This window comes from Tamandua tetradactyla, chromosome 10 (assembly GCF_023851605.1).
Source record: "Tamandua tetradactyla isolate mTamTet1 chromosome 10, mTamTet1.pri, whole genome shotgun sequence".
In the NCBI taxonomy this organism is placed as follows: Eukaryota; Metazoa; Chordata; class Mammalia; order Pilosa; family Myrmecophagidae; genus Tamandua; species Tamandua tetradactyla.
The window spans coordinates 54,540,768-54,562,092 of NC_135336.1; the positions used below are offsets into that span (position 1 = coordinate 54,540,768).

Sequence of the window (21,325 nt, forward strand, 5' to 3'; positions counted from 1 at the left end):
GAAATGATAGACAGAACAAAGCACACAAATATAAGAATAATTGGTGTCCCAGAAGGAAAAGAGAGGAATAAAGGGCTAGGAAGAGTAGTTGAGAATATAATGGGTGAAAACTTTCCAACCCTTATGAAGGACATAATTGTACAAGTCAAAGAAGCCCAATGAACTCCAAACAGAATAAATCCAAGTAGGCCTTCCACAAGGCACATACTAATCAATCTGTCAAATGTTGAAGAGAAGCAGAAAATTTTGAAAGGGGCATGAGAAAAATAATCTATTCTATACAAAGACACCACATAAGACTGTGTTCAGACTACTCAACTAGCACCATAATTACATGGAATCTTGAATAGGGTGTGAGATCTTATTGGTTATACAGGTTAGTGTAATGCCCCAATATATCACAGAGCAATTGGGCAGAGAATAAAAGTTCCCATGGAGGCCAGGGAAAAGGAAAAAATATTCACCTTCCCCATCTGGGGAATTTCTGATGTTCTCACAAGCAGTGGGGACAACCAATTCAATAAACTGAGCCCTTGATCTTGGGGCTCACCCCTATGAATCTTATTCCTGCAAAGGAGAAGGCATGCCTACTGATAATTATGCCTAATAATCACCACCAGAAAACCTCTCTTGTCCAAATGTGGCCTCTCTCTCTATGCCAATTTGGCAGGTGAACTCACTGCCCTCCCTTCTACATGGAACATGACTCCCAGGGGTATAAATTTCCCTGGCAACGTGGACCCTGACTCCTGGGGATGAGCCAGGACACAACCTTCTTGACCAAAAGGAGTAAGAGAGAAATAAGACAAAATAACGTCTCAGTAGCTGGGATGTTTCAGAGTTGAAAGGTTATCCTGGAGGTTATTCTTATGTGTTATATAGATATCCCTTTTCAGTTTAACAGTATATTGGAATGGCTAGAGGGAAGTACCTGAAATTGTTCAACTGTGTTCCAGTAGTCTTGATTCTTGAAGAACACTATATAACTATATAGCTTTTACAGTGTGACTATGTTACTGTGAAAACCCTGTGTCTGGTGCTAACAGATGAGTAAAAAAAAAAATGAAATGGATAAAAATAAATAGTAGGGGGAGATGAAGGGTAAAAATTGGGTAGATTGAAATACTGTTTCCATGAGAGGGAGGGATAGGTGGTATAAGATGTATGAGTTATATATATATATATATATATATATATATACAATATATATGCAAATGTTCTAAAATGATTATGGTGAAGGATATACAACTATAGGATGATATTGTGAGCCATTGATTGTTTAATATGGTTGGACTGTGTGTGTGTGGTTATTTCTCCACAAAAATATTTTAAAAGTTATTTGTGGTAATGAATGTGCAACTATATGATGAAATTATGAACCATTGATTGTACACCTTGGATGATTATACAGTATGCAAATATATCTCAATAAAATTACATTAAAAATGGAAAATATGCACCATTTTAGAAGCCATGAAAAATATTTGTGACTCATTGGAAGAGGTCAAACTATCAACATTAAGAAGGATTTGGAAGTTCTTGATTTCAACACTCTTGTATTAGTGGGGGATCAAGACTTCAGTGGAGAAAATAAATGTAGATGTGGTAGAAATAGTAAAAGAACTAGAAACAGAAGTGGAGCCTGAATATATGGCTGAATTGCTACAACCCTAGAATAAAACCTTAAGGATGAGGAGTTGCACTTTATGGACTAGCAAAGAAACTTGTTTCTTGAGACGGAATCTGCTCCTGGTGAAGATGCTATGAACGTTGTTGAAATGACAACAAAGGATTTCGAATATTACACCAACTGAATTATTAAAGCAGCCGCAGGTTTGAGGAGTTTCACTCTGATTTTGAAAGAAGTTCTACTGTGGGTAAAATGCTATCAAGAAGCATCATATTATACAGAGAAATCATTCATGGAAGGAAGAGTTGATCAATGCAGGAAACTTCACTATTGTCTTATTTGCCACAGCCACTCCCACCTCCAGCAATACCACCCTGATCAGTCAGCAGCCAATATCCAGCCTAGACCATCGATCAGCAAAAAGAATGTCTAAGCTGCTGAAATGATGTTTAACAGCTTTTTAACAATAAAGTATTTTAAGTGAAGATACATACATTGTGTTTTAGACATAATGCATTTGCACACTTAATAGACTGCAGTATAGTATAAATATAACTTTTATGTGCACTTTTATGTAAACCAAAAAATTAATATGTCTCACTTTATTGTGATATTTGTTTCATTCCAGTGGACTGGAACCAAACCTGCAATATCTCCAGGGTATACCTGTACTGTTAAGTAAAAGATGCCAGTCTGAGAAGAGTGAACTCTGTATGATTCCATCAATATGATGTTCTTGAATAAGCAAAAATATAGTGTTGGTAAACAGATAGGTATGTGCTAGGTGTTTGAGGAAGAAGAAGGAACAAAGCATAGGGGATTATTTAGGGTGGTAGATCTATTGTGTTTGATACTGTAATGGTAGATACATGAAACTATTCATCAAAACCCATAGAACTTTATGGCACTAAAAGTGAACCTTAATCCTTGGAAATAGAGCAAAAATCATTTGTGTTTGAAGTATTCCAGGGCACAATTCAAAATATGACAAATGAATCTAATTAATATTCAAATAACAGCATTCTCCATTAAAAAGAACCATGTCTCCTTGTATAAATGGTTGATTCGATGGCTGGGAAGAGAACTCATTAAGATGGGTCTGGAGTATATTCCAAAGCCAGACAATAAGACCAATCTAAACACATACACACAAATCCCACCCTCCCACACACACAAAGTTGAAAGTGTATAAAAAGGACACAAGAAACAATCCATTTGAACAAGAATTTAAATAATGTAGTACTGTACTACTTACGCAGATAATCCTTATACTCCTAAAATAATCTGATGAGAATGCTATTTTACCTTTGCATTCTTCTTCCTATAACCTCAAAATACCAGGCTAATCATGATAGAAACATCAAAAAATCCAAATAGAAGGACATACTATAAAAAACCTTAACACTGCTTATCAAAGCTGTCCAGGTAATCAAATACAAGGAAAGTATACAAAATCGCCACAAACAAGAGGGCCTTAGGAGACATGATGACTAAGTTAGTATTTTCTTCCGGATGGGATCCTGGAACAGAAAAAGGACATAATGTAAAATAAAAAACAAGGACATCTGAATAAAACATGGACCTCAGTTGATAATAGTATATCCATATTATAAATGTGATATTTATAAAATATCATAAAATTGAGACATATGGTATTTAATGTAATGCTTTTATAATGGAGGAACTGAATGTGGAGTATGTGGACTCTTTATGTATTGCCTTCTCATTCAATTTGTAAATGTAAAATCAATATAGAATAAGATTTTTTTTTAAAGAGATTCAAGAAAGAAATTCATGTAATTGCTTAAGGAAGAAGGGGCAATCCTTTCTACATGAACTCCTTATAAAGAGTGATGGAATTAATGTTCAAGCCATATTATTTAATCCTTGAGATACTTATATTTTCAGTAATTAACCTTGCAATAGCATATGTTTTTTACTATCTACTACTGCTTTTTTGAGTCCTAGAACCATAAGTGATTTATTAAATATTCTTAACATTTTTGGAACTTGTGGAAAACATTTATTTAGCTAATTTCAAAGACCATGATGCAAATAAAAAGGGTGAAATAATGTGTATTAATTCATTGATCATGTAATCGATTTTTTGACATTTTTCATGTCATCATTACATATTCATTTTTCTGCTATCTGAAATAACCTTTTCATATTTTGCTAATTTGTTATTGTTATGAAAATTTCTCACTGTCACATTTTAGAAAAATGTCATCATTATATATATTTTATTTACTCATTGGGTGAATATAAATATCTTCTCAAATCTATTTATAATACTTACATATAATTTTATCACTTAACCCAACCATTCTAAGTGTGACTCAAGTTCTATACTTTATTTCTGTTTCACTAAGGAAAATGAATGAATAAATCAATTAAACAAATTATTCTTCAGAATATTTAATAGCAGACACTTGTGCCAAAACACATACACGGGCTCTTATACAGAGAATTCTTACATATATTATGCTTTCAACTTACCTTTTGGAATTTACCTTCTATACTACCTGGAACAAATGATAATATGTAGGTAAATTGTTTCATTAGGTGTGTATGTATCCTGTTATTTATATACACTCTTCCAAGACTTTGCTTGAAATAGGCAATTTAACAGTGCTTTTCTCACTTTTATATACTCTAAGCTTAATCTTTCTACCAGACCCAAAACTCCACTCAAGAAATAAGAAATCCTTGAAAAGAGGTATAGGAATTGATGGCTTACTGAAAGCTGAGCTTGGGGACATTTCTTTTATTTCCTTGTGCATAAAAGCTAAGAGGACCCAGTTTATGCCATATTAAGTTTTATAAGTTTGTATAACAAATGTACATAGTTGGGATTCATTTATCATATCCCAAAGGATAAGATCAAAATCTATGAAGATAGTAAACATCATGCAATACAGCCATCATTTCTAAATAAGCAGAAATAAAGCATATTTTGCATGGCCTTGCATATAGATATGTATTGTAAGGGGGCCAGTTAAAGAAAGTATACATATGCTCAATTTCCTAATCTAGAGAGCAAGCTCTCCAGTGAAAATATATTACTTATCCAGCCTTTTGAATAGCCCAATCCCTCTGAGATGTCATTAGCAACTCTAGTTTTTGTGGGATGGCAATATGTTTTATGTTGATACCTCATATGCAATCATATGCAATCTATAGTTAGACTACCTGAATTTAAATTGCATATTCCCTACATACTGCTAGTATAACCATGGGAAATTTTACCAAATTATCCATTTCCTCATCTTTAAAATTGAAACAATAAAAATAGTTTCTTCATAGTGATGTTGTGATGATTAAGTAAAGGCATGCAAAATACTTAACAGAATGCCTGGCGTGGCAAATATGAAATAGATAATAACTACTCAATATTATTTTCCTCTGGTAGATTCTCTTATATTGTGTCAACATTGTCAAAAAGAGTCATTTCCTGTGGTGAATATCTACATTCATAATGATAGATATTCTCTTTGGTGGAACTAAACTTCTAGAATACTTAACCAATGGTGTGGCATTACCATGAAAAAAGTCATATCGTGTCCAGTTGGTAGGTTATCTAAAGTTTCAACTTAAATTCTGAGACCAGAGAAGTACAAAAATAGCTCCTGCTGTGTTCTTACTTCAGGATTGACTCATAATAATTGCAGATAAATGGGCATATTGGTATATATGGGGGGCGAGAAAAAGTTATAGACCCATAATTGCTTGGCACAATTTTCACAGTATTTGGAAATTGGAATACTAGCAGAATGCAAGAGTTAATCAGACATAATTAGGAGTATGGATTATTGTTAAGAATTATTTGCCATTAAAATTTAATGCCAAAAAATCTGAAATTCTCTCCATTTTAATATAGAAAGTATAATACTGAGTTTTATAATACAATTTCTTGGGAGAGTAAAATAATTGAGACACATTGTTTTCTTGTTTCCAACATCTGATAGCCAAGTAATTGGTGCAATGAGTTATCACCTCAAAACTTTCTCTGTAGCTCTCTTAACAATGGTTTAGTGGTGCAGTTGTTTTTATACTACCCTGGAGCTTCTCATAAAAATATATTTTCTTCATTTCAGATCTTATTGATAGGTGTCAAAAGATATAGTAGCGTTGAGTTGCAGTTTACAGAATTTTAGTGAGGACACCAAGATTGTTGTAACAAAGCTGATTAATTATAAAAGTTAAAGCTGGGTGGGCCATGGTGACTCAGTGGCAGAGTTCTCACCTGTCATGCTGGAGAACCAGTTTTGATTTCCGGTGCCTGCACATGCAAAAAAAAAAAAAAGGTAAAAGTTGTTTTGAGTCTAGGGAGTTTGCCAGCAGTTTTATAAACAGAAAGAAAAAAATTAATAAGGTTTTGTTGATTATAGCAGAGACCTGTTATTCTTATAGGGGCAAGTGAAGTATAAGTGGGGCTTTATTTTTAATGGGGCCAGATACACTTAGAGGCTTAACTAGCTTTTTGGGGTTGAGCATTTCTATAGGGAATTTCTGAAGTAATGTTTGTCACATAATTCTATGTTAGTTCAGGGAATGTAACTTCTGTGTTCTGAGAAATAAAAAGGAGTTATTTTTTATTATAATTATCAATTCACCCCTTTTGGTCATTCTCTCAGTAATGAGGAGTTGACCAAAGATATTGTTAGTCTCTCATTCACCATTAGTTTCTTCCTGGTAGCTTGGTAACTCAGTTTTCCAAGGCTTTGCAGGATCATTTGAATATCATTGTCCCTGAGGTTTTCAATTGTGTCATTTGCCAGCTTAGTGGCTTCACAGTAGCATTTCTGTTGAAACACAAGAGGGATATCATGAACATTATGACTGAAAACATAATAAGTGTTCCTCTTAGAATATCTACAAACCAAGGTTCCCAGGAACAAAAACCAATAGTCAGAAATAAGTTGCCTGCATCCCAGGGGTTCACCCAGGAAAGCTAAGTAGGCTTTTTTTTTAAAGCCAATGTATAGCCTGTTCCACTTACCTGTTTCATTTATTTAAGAATAGGAAGTAAGATTTAGGATAGAGGCAAGTTTCTGAGATAACTTAAGGATGGTCATAAAATAAGAAAGTGCCATTATTGTTGACAGGATCAGGTAAGATGAAAGGAAACAAAAGAAGGGAAGGGAGTCATTTTTATATAAGACCCATGGATCTTCAGAGGGTGATAAAAGATTAGAAGGAGATAAAGGGGCATAAAAAAGAAATGGGTGATAAGAAAAAGTTTTGGTCTTGTACAGGAGGATGGTCTTTGGTTAGGGGTAATTTCTTATTCAGCTGGTCTGGGGCTTGCTGTCCACATCAGGTGTAATATGTTTTGGACACATCCTTGTACCCATTTCAGCTTGAGGTCTGAGATAGAAATGTCCTCCTAAGAGCTTGGAGCACATTTTAGTTGTGACCTGTGGATACAGGAGTCAACTTTTTGTAGATTTTACATCTGTGGTGGTATCAGTAAGACTTGATAAGGTTCTTTTTAACCAGGTTTTAAAGCAAATTTTCACTGATGTCTCTTCCATAGTTATGTAGAGTTTGCAGTGCAGAAATCTCAGGCAAGGTAGCCTGGATCTGTGAGTGATGGAACTGGGTATATTTGGTTGCTCCTTTATAGTAACTAAGAATTTTAGATTATAATAGCCTACAGTCCAATATAAAAGGAATTATTTTTTCAATGTGATATGTTAGGGGGGATAGTCAGTCATTTCCTGAGGGACTAGATCTTATGGCCTTTAAGATTAAGGGAACCCTAGCCAAGGTAATGAGAGAGAGTGAAATAATTTCATTAATTTATGTTTTAAGATATCATTTGCTTTTAAAATTTATTTTAATTTTTTCCTGATTATTGAAGATGGTAGGGGCAGATGAAATGTTTGGTTGATGAACAAGATCTTGCAAAGTCCCTTAAGTATATTTCCCCTATTGCTTGAGAAAATAGTGGGAATTCCCAGGTGGAAAAAACAAAGTCAAACAGCTTTTTAGCTACCGTGTGGGCAGAAGCCTTACAACAAGGAAAGCTTTTAATTCATCTCGAAAACAGACATATTATAACAAGGACATATATATATCCCATAGAAGGAAATAACTATAAAAGACCATTTGAAGATGTTTAAAGGGCCCTGATGTAAACATGTATGATCCCGTCTCACCTTTACAGTTTTAGCAGGGTTGTGAAATCAGCAGGTGGAATATAATTTATAAATTTGCCATCCTTCTCATTTATAGTATTTTTATTTGATGAAGATGGAGCTCTAACCTATAGCTGATTATAAGCCCTTTCAAGGAAGCATCAGAGTGAAACAATGTGATTGATAAAGAAATGTGACTGTTCTGTGCCTTGTAATTTTTTTAATTATGACATAATATTATATTATTGTTTAATAACTGACACATTCCTAAGAATTTTGTGCAATTTCTGAAATAGTTGAAGATGGGAGGTATTGTTTCCGATACAAGAAAACAAACTTAACCAACAGAAGTTTAGGAATCCTTTTGAATTTAACACTTGTCATGCAACTCATATTGCATCAATTAAATACTACCATGTTTAGCATTTTTATTTTTATTAAGTGAAAGAATAAATCCTTCATGGTCTTACAGATGCCTTCTGGAAAACTGCAAAGATGGTTTGAAATTCAAAAAAATAAATAGTATTTAGAATTTGATTTTTGGGTAGACAAATGTCAAAAATTGGGAGGAAGCTTGATCACTTGGTTAATAATATCACAGTGAAACAATGTAATTTTTATTTAAACAAAGTAATAATAAAAATTTTAAAAACAAAGAGAGTAGTAAAAACAAATCTAGCTCTTCTAAAATTTGAAGACTTGTTTTCTTAAACAAATAAAGGACAATAAGGTAATTATAAAGCACAGGGAAATATTCTGATAAGACTTAGAATCTTTGTTTAGGTAGACTATTCAGATCATTAAAATTAAAAAGAAACTTTAACAACCTCTTACTAAGATCCGACTCATGATCCAATAAAGTTTCCCATTTTAATAGAGTAAAAAACAAATTTTAGTTTTGTATGACTATATTATTTGATATGAAGCTCTATTTAAATAATCTTATAAATATATCTATGAAATCTTAGTCAGCTCGAACCATGACAAATAAATCCTTTTTGTAAGCATTCTACAACTTCCATTTTTAATCAGGTTTTGTCCGACTCTTTCCTGCGTTTCACTTTGGGATAACCAGTCATTGTACTTCAGAATGAGATTACTCTTTTTCCTTATTCTATATTAAAATATATCCTGCAAACTTTACCATATTTAAGTTACAAAAAAAGATACTGGAAACTATCTTTAGGATGATATAAAATATAATTGACATTGAAATAAAATGTGTTAGAATAATAATTGAATATATTTAAACACATATATTTTTATCACTTTAAATATTTAGTATATGTAACGCTAGGTTTTTTGCTAATAACCTTGTATAAATTTAGGAAGAATATATTCAAGTAGAACAAAATTGTATGCTTTGGTAACTCGAAAAAGACATTACTGCTCTTATTAAACATTTTTAAATTATTATTTATTTATTTAGGTATGGGTAGACTCCAGGAATCAACAGGATATTCCTCCAGCTCGGCAGGAGAGAATTTTTACCACTGAGCCACTGTTGCATTGCCCTTTTTATTATTATTATTATTTTTCATTAAACTTTGATTGGAAGAATTACAAGTTTAATTTTTCAATTCCTGGCATTTTAGGACTACTTAATTTATATAAACATTTAGGAGAAATCTTTAAGCCAATTTGAATATACCCCCTTTTTTTTTTTGCATGGGCAGGCACCGGGAATTGAACCCAGGTCTCTGGCATGGCAGGCGAGAACTCTGCCTGCTGAGCCACCGTGGTCCACTCTGAATACATCACTTTTAAGAAATTTTATGTTAATTTGATAACACCATCTGGAGGTAAAAAAATACTGTATATATAACATATATTCATAAACATATAGACACAAAGATAGAGGACTTAAAGTTTAAAATTTTCGGCTTCAGACATGAGTCAGAAACACAGAAAGAAAAAATACAATAAAACTCACTAGTTTGTATAAAAGAGTTTGTTTTTTTGCTCTTGCTCCATGTCCATATTTTTACCAGAATTATTTTCCTGGCAGATGGGGCAGGTGGAGGTTCCGTGTTCAGTATGAGGACTAAGGCTTTCCCACTAGTACCTGTGGATGATACTTTTAAGATTTTCATTGTTTTGATGTATAATCTTACAGAAACTTTGCCCTATCTTTGGGGCCTTTTTTAAACCTCAGATTAATTGTTGAAAGAGGCATCATACAAGTCCCTTCCAGGTGACTCCAGTAAGCTTATGGGATTTAGCATATGAGATTCTGACCAAAATGTGTACACACTGACATAAATTAGATTACCCTGGACCATATGCACCTCTGAAAATTCTATACTCTATGAGTATTTGATGGCCCAGATTGGGTTTAGGGAAGTCTTTTTATGATATTTCTAATTTCTGTTCAAGCCTGGTGTTTAAATTTCACACTAGTGGGCATGGAAGGTTCAGAAGATGGTTTAATATTTAAGGGAACTTAGATTAGATCATTTTTCCTCAGGGAGGTCAGGAAAAAGTGGTGGAAGGAGGAAGTTGTTAGAATGAAGATGGTGGAAACACAAAGTAAAGGGAAAGGGGATACGGTAGGCTTGGTTTGAAGTTCATTTCTCTTTAATATGTTTTTAGCTTTTTTCTAATGAATTTCTAAGTGAAGCTATTGCAGAGACAGATTTCCTTTTAGAAACCTCTGCATAACAATCAAATTGTCCTCATTTATTTTGTGGTAGGGCTTGTATTCTTTCTTAAGACAACTCTCAAATATGCAATTTTGTTCATATCAAACATTCGCCGAAGTGGATGCTACAAAGACAGGCTGTCCTTTGTCAGATACTCCTAGGAATGGGAAAGTCACAGGTAGCAGCATGGTGTGAGTATACATAAGAAGCTAGGGTTTTTGCAGGCAGAGGAGAGGAAAAGTTAAAGCAAGAAAAGCCTATTAAACTGTGCTCAGATGAAATGCTTTTCTACCTCAGGTCCTAGGCCTCTAAGCCTTTCAGCTCAGCTGAATCCCAATATGAGAAGTTTCAAATAGGCCCCTAGAAAGGAACACAGTCAGCATTATGGGTAGAAAAGGAGACTCATTCCAGTATTAAAAATGGCAGTGACAGCAATGTTTTCTTACTGACCTTGGAACAAGAGGACTGGTAAACTGCTGGCTCTAAAATGCTGGCTGAGAACCAACATATTGGCCTCAAATCAGGAGCAGGAGTTCCTGGGTAAAGAGGAACAAGACAAAGACATGAAATCAAAGGGAAGCTCAGATGTTAGAACCAAAATTTAAAACACACACACATGCAAACTGATACCAGAGATATCTAAACCAAGGTCCTGAACAAAAGGTCATTGAGTTTGACATAGCAGAAGAGTTCAGATATAAGAAGCACTTGCCTTGAGAATGTAGAGCATTGGTGATCCAACAGTAGACACAGGTGGCTGCCATGGATACCTCACCTGGTTGTTTACTGGAACCTGTAATAAGGGAGGGGCACCTTCTGTACCTTGATGGAAACTTCAAACTTGTCAAAAGCCAAATCAGAGTGGAGTTGCTGTTTACAGCATTTTATTGAGGACACCAAGATTGCAACATCAAGGAAGGCAATTACTTACAAGATTGGATGCAGCTTTGTGGCCAGGGAGTGTGTCAGTAGTTTCGTAAACAGACGGAAGGAAGTCAGCTAAGTGCTGTTCAGTAGCAGTGATCTGCTAGTCTTATGGGGGCATGTGGAGTGTAGGTGGGGCTTTATTTTTAATGGGGCCAGATATACTTAACTAGAGGCTTAACTGGCTTTTTGACATTGAGCATCGGTGTAGAGACTTTCCAAAGAGGACAGTCAACTGACTCTCCATGGTGGAAAAATACCCTGATTTATAGTGTTTGCTGGTATCTGTGATGAAAATACTCCCATCTGGTCAATTTGAAGTTCCAGCAAGATGATGCTGAACTCGGAAGTAGGAAGAAATGTGCATAAGAGCCTCATAAGCCATTGACACTCAGCTCCAGCCCATCACTCTGTGTATATTCATGGACAGGTCGGTGTATATGTGTGAATTATGTTTCAAATAAAAGGCTCTGATTCAAATACTGGGGAGACAAGAGGCAGACAGTGCAAAATGTCTGTCTTTGTGATTTATATGGTTTGTGGTATTAAACTAGTAAGCAAATAAATAGACCCCAAAATTTTCAAAGTACTAAATGCCATAAAGAGAAAAAATATAATACAAGGTCTGATAGACCATATCTTTGATATGTGGGGGAATTCTTGAGATAACATTGTCACAGTAAAGCCTTTTTTGTGTGAAATTCCATGTGAACTCAAACTTATATGATACTGAGGAGCAAACTATATACAATATTGGGGGCAGCATGCCCTAAATAGCCCTGAGATGAGAACATGTTTAGTGAAGAGTCAGAAGTAAGACCAATGGGGCAGCTGGGAAATAAGTGAAGAGAGAGAAGGCAGTTTATGTTGAGCCCAGTTGCATATGAAAAGCAATTTGAATTTTAGTACTAAGAAGTAACAGTGTATAGAAAGGAAAATGTCCCTCTAGAGGATCAGTTTTAGGAAGAAACTTCAGTAATATTTACACTTGTCATTCAGAGAAACAGCAAGATGACATGGAAGCTCTTGTTCACAATAATATTTTCCTAAACTACTTAATATTAAGGCACTAATTTTCTCAGTTTCAAGAACTGCCATGGATGCCTTCAGATTTTGGTGAGAATGCATAAGTTCCATTTTGAATACAAGGCAACAAAAATTGACTTCTTCCAGAAGCAAGGACAAATTATAATCTTCCACCCCATGTGAAAATAGTACTCTCTATATAAATGACTTGTATCTTTCTGCATGTTAAGATTTTAAATGTTTTCCCACTAATTAATTTCCTTGGTTAACATAACTGTTCTTTGAGGTAGGCAGTACAAATACTTTTTAAAGCTTCATAGTTAATATGAAGTGAGAATCAAGGAATTCTGATGCCTGGGACCATGACAGATATCATTATGAATCTTATTTCTCTTTCTTTCCATGTTAATTATATCATGCTGTTTCTATGATTTATATTAATTTGAACATCCTAATTATTTTCATTACTATTTAACATATTAGACATAAAGTAATGGAATTTAACAAGTCAGTTAAAATGGAGTCAATCATATATAAACCTGGTTAAATCATGACATAGTAGCACTTCCACATAATGCTGTTGTTTCTCGTAAATCATGGTTTTGTAAAGACTCATAACAACTATTCAAATTATAAAAATCTCTTCCAAAATTAAAATTATTCCACAGAAAATTGAGTCAAATCTACAAGAAGAAGCAATGATCCTCTACCCCAGTAATCGGTTTGACATATGATATTCTGGAAATATTATTTTATTTCAGTATAGTAGTAGTTTTCCTTTAGAAACTTATATATGTAATTTTAACAGCCTGCTCTGGTTACAGTATTTCAATAAGATAAGATATAATTATTTATCTTTATTATCCTTTAAAGATATAGAGAACTCAAAAGCTTTACTCAGTAATGGGAATGATTTAAGGATTTTTTTGGGGGGAGGGGTAGGGACAGACAACACCAGATGCTATGAATGATTTTAGATTCTGTAACCCATTTCCATAACCCGTTATATAATTGTATATTAATCTGTTACATAGCAATCTCTACTCTGCAGTGAATAAATGCTCTGATACAAACATTTGGTAACACTCCCTAGAAAAGAGAGAACTTTTACTTCTTTCTGCTCTCCAGGCCTGCTTCTGTCTACTTCTTAACTCCTCTTGCTTTTGGGGAAAAGCATTTGGAGTTTGGTCAAAGCCTACATCATCCAATAGTCCATATTTCGCTGGTGGGAAGGATTGCTGTGAATTTTAAAACTATGCATTCAATAGTACTTTGCTTTCCATTCAGTTTTTTCCTTATGTGTATATTTCCCTTGGGGACTTCTAGGAAGTTGATATAATTGGTAAACTGAATTGAAGCATTTTTGGTTATCTGACCCTATTCTATTAACAATAGCACAAAAGCGATGAGAACTGTATTTGGATTTGTGACACTCTCATAGTTACAGATGCTCAGGGAGAGTAGCTATTAAACTAGGGCCCCCAAGAAGTTCACAGTCTCATGTAGAAGACACTCATGTAAATAACGAGCTCTAACTTATTAGGGACCACAATTTAGGGAAAATATTTTATTCTGCTTAGGCTTACAGAGCAGGGAATGTTTTTCAACCAGATATGATATTTGTCTTAATCCCTAATGTGCAAATTATTATTATTATTATTATTTTGGTGGTATAATAAAAAAGGACATAAGATAAAAGGAACAACCTTGATCATAAAGATGTTTTGTATTAGGAAAAGTAACAAAATGCACCTAACACAGAATAATCTCTTTCTTATACATGTGAAGACTATGCTGAAATCTTGCTACACAGAAGGATGAGTTACAGGGATATGACTGGTTTGTAATAAATTACTTTGATAGGTAAATGCCCTGGCATTTAGGAGGCAAGCAATTAATTTAATGCAAGTAAGAAGGCTATATTTTAGAGAACAGTGAGTAGGGAAATATTTTTAGAGTTCTCAGAACTAAATTCAAGAACTGAAATGCATTTCTACACAGCTCCTCCTTGAACCCTTCCATAAATATTTGAAAATACTTTCCCATTTCTACTAAAATCCAGGTCATGAAACTTTATCTAGATCTGACAACCAGGCATAAGAGAAAGTTGAGCTACTGTCTTTGTAGAAGAAGTAGAGTTTCATAGGTTTGGTCACTGATTATCTATTTGCATGTTTTCATTTCTAATGTAGTATGTACTGTGAGTACCTAATATATTATGTAATGTATAATGTAATATGATATAATTGAATACAATGCAATAAAATAAATATATATATAATATTATAATTCACAACATTGTACCTATTGCTGGTAACCAAACTAAATCGTAAAAACTGGAATCAAATATATTAAAACCAAGGCAGGGGGTGCAAAGGTAGTTCAGTGGCAGGATTCTCACCTACCATACAGGTTCCATTTCCAGCCCATGCACTTCCCAAGCAAACAAACAAACAAACTGTGCTGGTTTAAAAGGATGTGTGGCCCCTAGAAAAGCCATGTTTTAATCAAAATCCCATTTCATAAAGTTAGAATAATCCCTATTCAATACTGTATATTTGAAACTAATCAGATCATTCTCCCTGGAAGATGTGATTTGGTCAAGAGTGGTTGTTAAACTGGATTAGGTGATGACATGTCTCCACCTATTTGGGTGGGTCTTGATTGGTTTACTGGAGTCCTATAAAGGAGGAAACATTTAGGAGAATAAGAGATTCAGAGAGAGCAGAGCAGAATGGCATAGCCACAAGAAGCAGAGTTCACCAGCCAGTGACCTTTGGAGATGAAGAAGGAACATGCCTCCCAGGGCATTTCATGAAACAGGAAGCCAGGAGAAGAAGCTGGCAGATGATGCTATGTTCACCATGTTTCTTTCCAGATGAGAGAGAAACTCTGACTGTGTTCGCCATGTGCCCTTCCACTTGAGAGAGAAACCCTGAACTGCATCGGCCTTCTTGAACCAAGGTATCTTTCACTGGATGCCTTAGATTGAATATTTCTATAGACTTATTTTAATTAGAACATTTTCTCGGCCTTAGACTTGTAAACTAGCAACTTATTAAATTCCCCCTTTTAAAAGCTATTCCATTTCTGGTATATTGCATTTTGGCAGCTAGCAAACTGGAACAGATTTTGGTACTGAGAGTGGGGTGCTGCTGCAGTTTGCAAATACCAGATATGTTGGAACAGTTTTTTGGATGGCTAAGGGGAAGATTTTGGAGGAACTGTGAAGAGAATGATGGAGAAGTCCTGGAGTGCTTGAAGAGACTGTTGGTGTAACAGAACCACTGCCAATCTGGACAAAAAGGGACAAATTGGAGTTTGTAGAGTGACAGCCATGGACACTCAGGTCTGAAGCCAAGAAACCTCAGCCAGGAGAATGGACCCACCCATATACATGGAGAGGGTGAGTTTGCCCTGAGGGCAGAGGATGAGTCTCCCATTTCATTGCAGTGGAACAGTTGTGCCGCCTCAGGCCTTGGAGTAGGTATAGCATGCTCCTTGGGGACTGGGGAGAGCCTGGCTGCCACCACATGGAGGGGTTGAGCGTGTGCCCCAGAAATTGCAAAGAGCCCAGGAGTGGTCCTAATGCCTGGAGAGAGTAGAACTGATAAAATGGTGGTCTCCTCAATGTTCCCCGAGGTTGATTTGGAAAGAGGCGGGCCACTGCATAGGCCCTTGGAAAGGGTGGGACTGCCACTTTCTAAAGCCAAAGGATAAATGACTTTCAGACTTTGAAATCCCATTGCACTTGCCCTGCAGATTTTACACCTGTGTTTCTTCTAATTTCTTCCTATGGAAATGAAAACCTGTATCCTGTGGATATCCTCCTTTGCATCTTGGAACCAGACAACTTGTTTTAAGATTCACAGGTCCACAGCCAGAAGAGAATTTTTTGCACCTTAATATTGTTTAAGATGATGCTTGTAGTTGCCAAGTTGACAAGGAATGAACATGTGCTAGTTAGATTCAGTTGTCAACTTGGCCAGGTGAAGGCACCGAGCTCTGTTGCTGTGAACATGAGCCAATGGTATGTGAACCTCTTCTGTTACTGATTACATCTGCAGTCCGCTAGGAGGTGTGCCTGCTGCAATGAATAACATATGACTTCATTGGCTGGTGCTTAAATGAGATAGCACAATGTAGCACAACCCAAGCAGCTCAGCACACCTTGTCTCAGCACTCGCAGCTCAGCCCAGGTCTTTGGAGATGCAGAAAGGAATCACCCCAGGGAAAGTTGTTGGAATCCAGAGGCCTGGAGAGAAGACCAGCAAAGACCATCCTGTGCCTTCCCATATAAGAAAGAACCTCAGTTGAAAGTTAGCTGCCTTTCCTCAGTAGAACTAACAAAATAAATTCCCTTTTATTAAAAGCCAATCCATCTCTGGTGTGTTGCATTCCAGCAGCTAGCAAATTAGAACAGAAACCAAAAGAAACAAACAAAATTCAACAAATGATGTTGCAATAAAGGGATATTCACATGGAAAAAAGAATGAAATGTAGCTCGCCATAAGGTATAAAAAAAAAAAATCCAAGAAAATACATCATCTAATTCATTTTTTAAACTAGGAATTTAGTTGCTTAAGAAAAATCTTTTTTTTAATGTTTTTTTTTTTTTTTTTAGCATGGATAATTTTCTTTGGCGGGCTAACTCTATGTATTTTGAACAAAATTCTTGCCTTATATAAATATTTGCCTTCATTTTCTTGAAGAGTTTATGTAGAATTAGTATTATATCTTCCTTTCCTTGAATAAAATTTACCATTTTATGAGCCAGAAGTTTTATTTTAAAGTTTGAACAAGAATTTAATACTTAATTAGAGATAGTAATAGTCATTAGATCTTCATGGGAGATTTTTGGTAATGTGTGAGTTTAGAAATGCGCTAATTTCATTTAGATTCATGAAATTTATCATTTATTGGCAGAAAATGTGTCCATATATTGATTTCTTTTCCTTTTAATATGTGCAGGATACATATTATTACCCTTTTATTTCCTTAGTTAGCACTTTGTGCCTTTTATCCTTTTCCTCCTATATATCTATGCCAAAAGTTTAACAATGTAGTCCACCTTTTCAAAGAATAAACCTTGGTTTCATTAATTTGCTCTGTTTCTCTATTTATTTGATTACTGCTTTATAGTTACTTCTTTTCTTTTGCTTAATTAGGGTTAAATTTGGTTTTTTTATTTTCTTAATTAATTGATTCTATAATGTTCTCTTCTAATATAAGCATTTAAATTTATAAATTCCTTTCTATAAATTGCTTTTATTGTATCCCCCAAGAACTATCTTGTGTTTTCAATTTCTTTCAGATCTAAATATTTTCTAATTGTGTGATTTCTACTGTGGCCCATGGTTAACTAATAATGTGCTGTTGAAGTTAAAAATATTTTACATTTTAAGAAATTATTCTATTAAATATTTTCAGTTTAATTATAGTTCCATCAGGAGATGTACTTTGATTTCAATAGTTTATATTTAATATGATATTTTTTATGGCCTAGAATGTGGTTTATCTTGGTGAATATTCTATACATTTCAAGAGGATGTGAATTCTGCTAATTACTGTTTAATAAAGAACTATTAGGACAAGTTGTTTCAGTGTTGGTTAGGCATACTATATCGTTACTGATTTTTCTCAAATTGTTCCATAATTTCTTGAGGGAGGGGTTGAAAACTCCAATTATAATTGTGGATTTGCCTACATCTTTTTGTGCTGTATAAATTTTACTTCATATATTTTGAAAGAGATACACATATATTTACCATTTGTGGTGTATTATTTTATCATACTTATCAGTATTTCTTATTTGGAAGTCTATATTGCCTGCTGTTTACATAAGTGCTCCAACTTTCTTCAGAATAATGTCTGTTTGCTTTATCTTTTCCATCATTTGCTCTTGTCTCAGTCTTTATATTTAGTTTTGTTCTTGTAGACAATATGTTTGAACTCACTTTTTATCCAACCTGAAAATCTCTGCCTTAATTGAAACGATTTAACCATGTACATTAAAGTATAATTCTTATGTTTGGGTTTAAATCTATTATATTGGTATATATTTACTTTTTTGTTTTATCTCTACTGTGTTCATTTTTTCTTCTTTATATTCCTCCTTTTGGTTTAATTAAGTGCCCATTTAGCATACCATTGTATCTCCATTATTGGATTTTGTTTATTAGATTTGTTCCTTTATTTATATTTTAGTAAGTTCTCTGTGGTTTATAGGGTACACTTTTTAATTGCCACAACTTACTTCAAATAATATTGTGCCACTTTACACGTAGTGTAAAAAGCTTCTGAAAGTATACTTCCAATTCACAGTTTCCTGTTCTATACGCACACTGGCACTTCATCTTCTCAGGGAACTTTTCTTGACACCTAGCCCCAGGACATTGTCCTCACCTTCAGTTTATAAAAAGCAGGAAAGTTGGAGAAGTCTAGACACAGTGGATAATTTATGGCCCTATAAACCAATCACTATAGTTTAAACTTTACTTTTTTTATGATTTACCATGTATGTAAATATATTTATTCATTTTCCATTAATTTTATTAATATATCATTATTGCCAGCACCATTTAACAAATAAGGAACAATCACAGAATTGTTCTGAGACTTGACAAAATTCCACCTTATTGCAGAGACCTTGCTTTTAATCAAATAGGTGCACAACAGACAGCTGTGTTCTATTCCTGAATTTCATTTGAGGGTCCAGAAGTTTGTTGAAGTCCATGCTGTACAATGGTGCTTATCATACAAAGTCATTCTATACTTAGTAGTAAACTGAAAAATTGGAAGCACTTTGATTTTAGGAGAAAATATTTAAAAAAATTAAAAATGTATGTACCTGCTTTTGAATATGGCTCTTGTGTTTTGGGGAAGATGTCTCTGCATATTTTTATATGCATATATTTTTATATGCAGAGAGGGTGGTCTTGAGGGATATTATGCTGATTTTTCTATCAGAGTGTAGAAAGGAAAATGATTATTTAAAAATGGTTCTCGTTCCCTTAGATTAGATGGTAAAATCAGATATCATGTTTCCTTGGGGGAAAATATCAGCCTAATCAATCCAACATCTTTCTTGTATGATTAGCAAATAAAGGATTCCCAAAAATTAGTATGAGAAGATATTTGGTAAGTATAAAGAAAAAATTAAAGGAAGAAAATTGGTAAATACAATAATATCAGTGCCAAAACCATTGAAAGTTTGTTTTGACAACAGTAATACTTTGTGAAATCTGTAGTAAAATGAAACATCAATTTATATGTGTTCTGGTGAATGAGATATATTATTCAAAGACATCTGACCTTTATAAAAGTATTTTAATATTTTTCTATGCATAACAAAACAAAATGTCACTGCAGGTATAAATAACTATCATTAGCATTATTATTCTTTTTGTGTTTATATCATATTTATAAGGGCTAAGCCTAAGAGCTATTGAATCTATATTGTGGGTTAACGCTAGAAAGAAATATTTTTGCAAGCTGCATTTGACAGTGTTTGCAGGAAAATAATTTGTATAGAACACAAATGAGAAAAAGTGACAGCTTTTTAGGTGAAATCATAAGAGTAGAAACAACCTCTATAGAGGAATATGAAGAGAAAAAGCATGTATATAATCTCTTTATACACTCTCCTCTGTATCTATTTTCTCTCTTGTTCTTATATTTTCTGGTAGTATATAAAGTTGAACTAACTCCTTCACATCAGCTCTCCCCCTGGCCACCACAGTGCTCTTCCTAAAACGCACGTCATTAAATTAACCCCATTCATCAAAGCCACCAGGGATGTTCCTCTGTTTTAGGATAAAATCCAAACAATTTAGTAAGGCATAGGAGGTCTTTTATGATTTGTTCCCTGCCTAAATATACTGAGCTCATTTATTGCTACACATATAAACACTCATTTTCAGAAATACACACATGTATATGCAGTATCCATAGTATATTTTCATACTTATTAATATTTAAATATATCCTTTTTCTATTGTCCAATTAATGTATCCTTCAAGCTTGAGGAGTTATCTTGAAGGTCATTTTTTTTGAACTTTTGGAATAGATATCAGGCTCACTGCCCAATTAATTCTAATAACTCTCTATTCATACCTCTGTCTGAGGATTATCATGCTGCTTTCTGATTAATTTACTTTGCTTTCCTCCCAACAAAAAACAGAAATTGTTTATTGTATATTTCATTTTATTTCCAGTACCAAGAAAAGAATATTCTAAAATAATATCAATTCATGTTTTTTTTTTTTTTTTTTTTTTTTTTTTTTTTTTAAAGGAAAGACAGAGAGAAGGAAGGAAGGATAGAAGGAAGGAAGGAAGGAAGAAAGGGAAACATTTTTAAACATTTTCTTGTTTTTATTGTATTCTGTTTCTCCGTTTTTGTTACATGGGCTGGGGCCGGGAATCGAACCGAGGTCCTCCGGCATAGCAGGCAAGCACTTTGCCCGCTGAGCCACCGCGGCCCGCCCACAATTCATGTTTTGAGCACCTCGTTTACTCCTTACAACACCCATAAATCTGTTCATTATCACTGTAACTTTATTAGTTGAAGAAAATGTTTGCTAGAGGTCATGTTAATAATTGGAGTTCCTGAGATTTAGACCCAGGTTTTTACAATTCTGATTTTATTTTTTACATTATATCATTTTGCTAAATTTATGTAACTTATTTTACTTACTTTAGTCTATATTTTAGTCCTGATATTATTGCTTTATTGGAAAACAGGCTTTCAAGACAATCTTAAGGTGACAATTTTTCTAGACTATATACTGTTTGTAAAATCACAGTACATCTTAGTAAGGCAAAACCATAGTCATGGATAGAGGCAGTAAATCAAGGCTGATCCACTTATCTATCTTTGATTTATGATGGATGAGCTCTCTTTCCATGGATGTGTGAGCAAAGTTGTTTCACTCACCCACAGATGATTTATTTTGGGTGAT

The 21,325-nt window shown here is 34.3% G+C and overlaps 2 long non-coding RNA genes across 5 annotated transcripts in view; one reads left to right on the top strand and one right to left on the bottom strand.

Moving 5' to 3' along the window:
• The window catches only part of LOC143647934 (uncharacterized), a 75,264-nt gene that overhangs the window by 26,167 nt on the left and 27,772 nt on the right, over nt 1-21,325 (top strand). The window lies entirely within an intron of this gene.
• Nucleotides 2,881-11,124, bottom strand: LOC143647933 (uncharacterized). 2 transcript variants are annotated; one of them, XR_013158259.1, is made up of 6 exons: nt 11,046-11,124; nt 10,866-10,951; nt 6,310-6,435; nt 5,877-5,912; nt 4,130-4,155; nt 2,881-3,150 (listed from the first exon to the last, which is right to left on the bottom strand). It is a non-coding gene; the product is annotated as an uncharacterized LOC143647933 (long non-coding RNA). The 2 variants fall into 2 exon arrangements; XR_013158260.1 differs by lacking the exon at nt 4,130-4,155.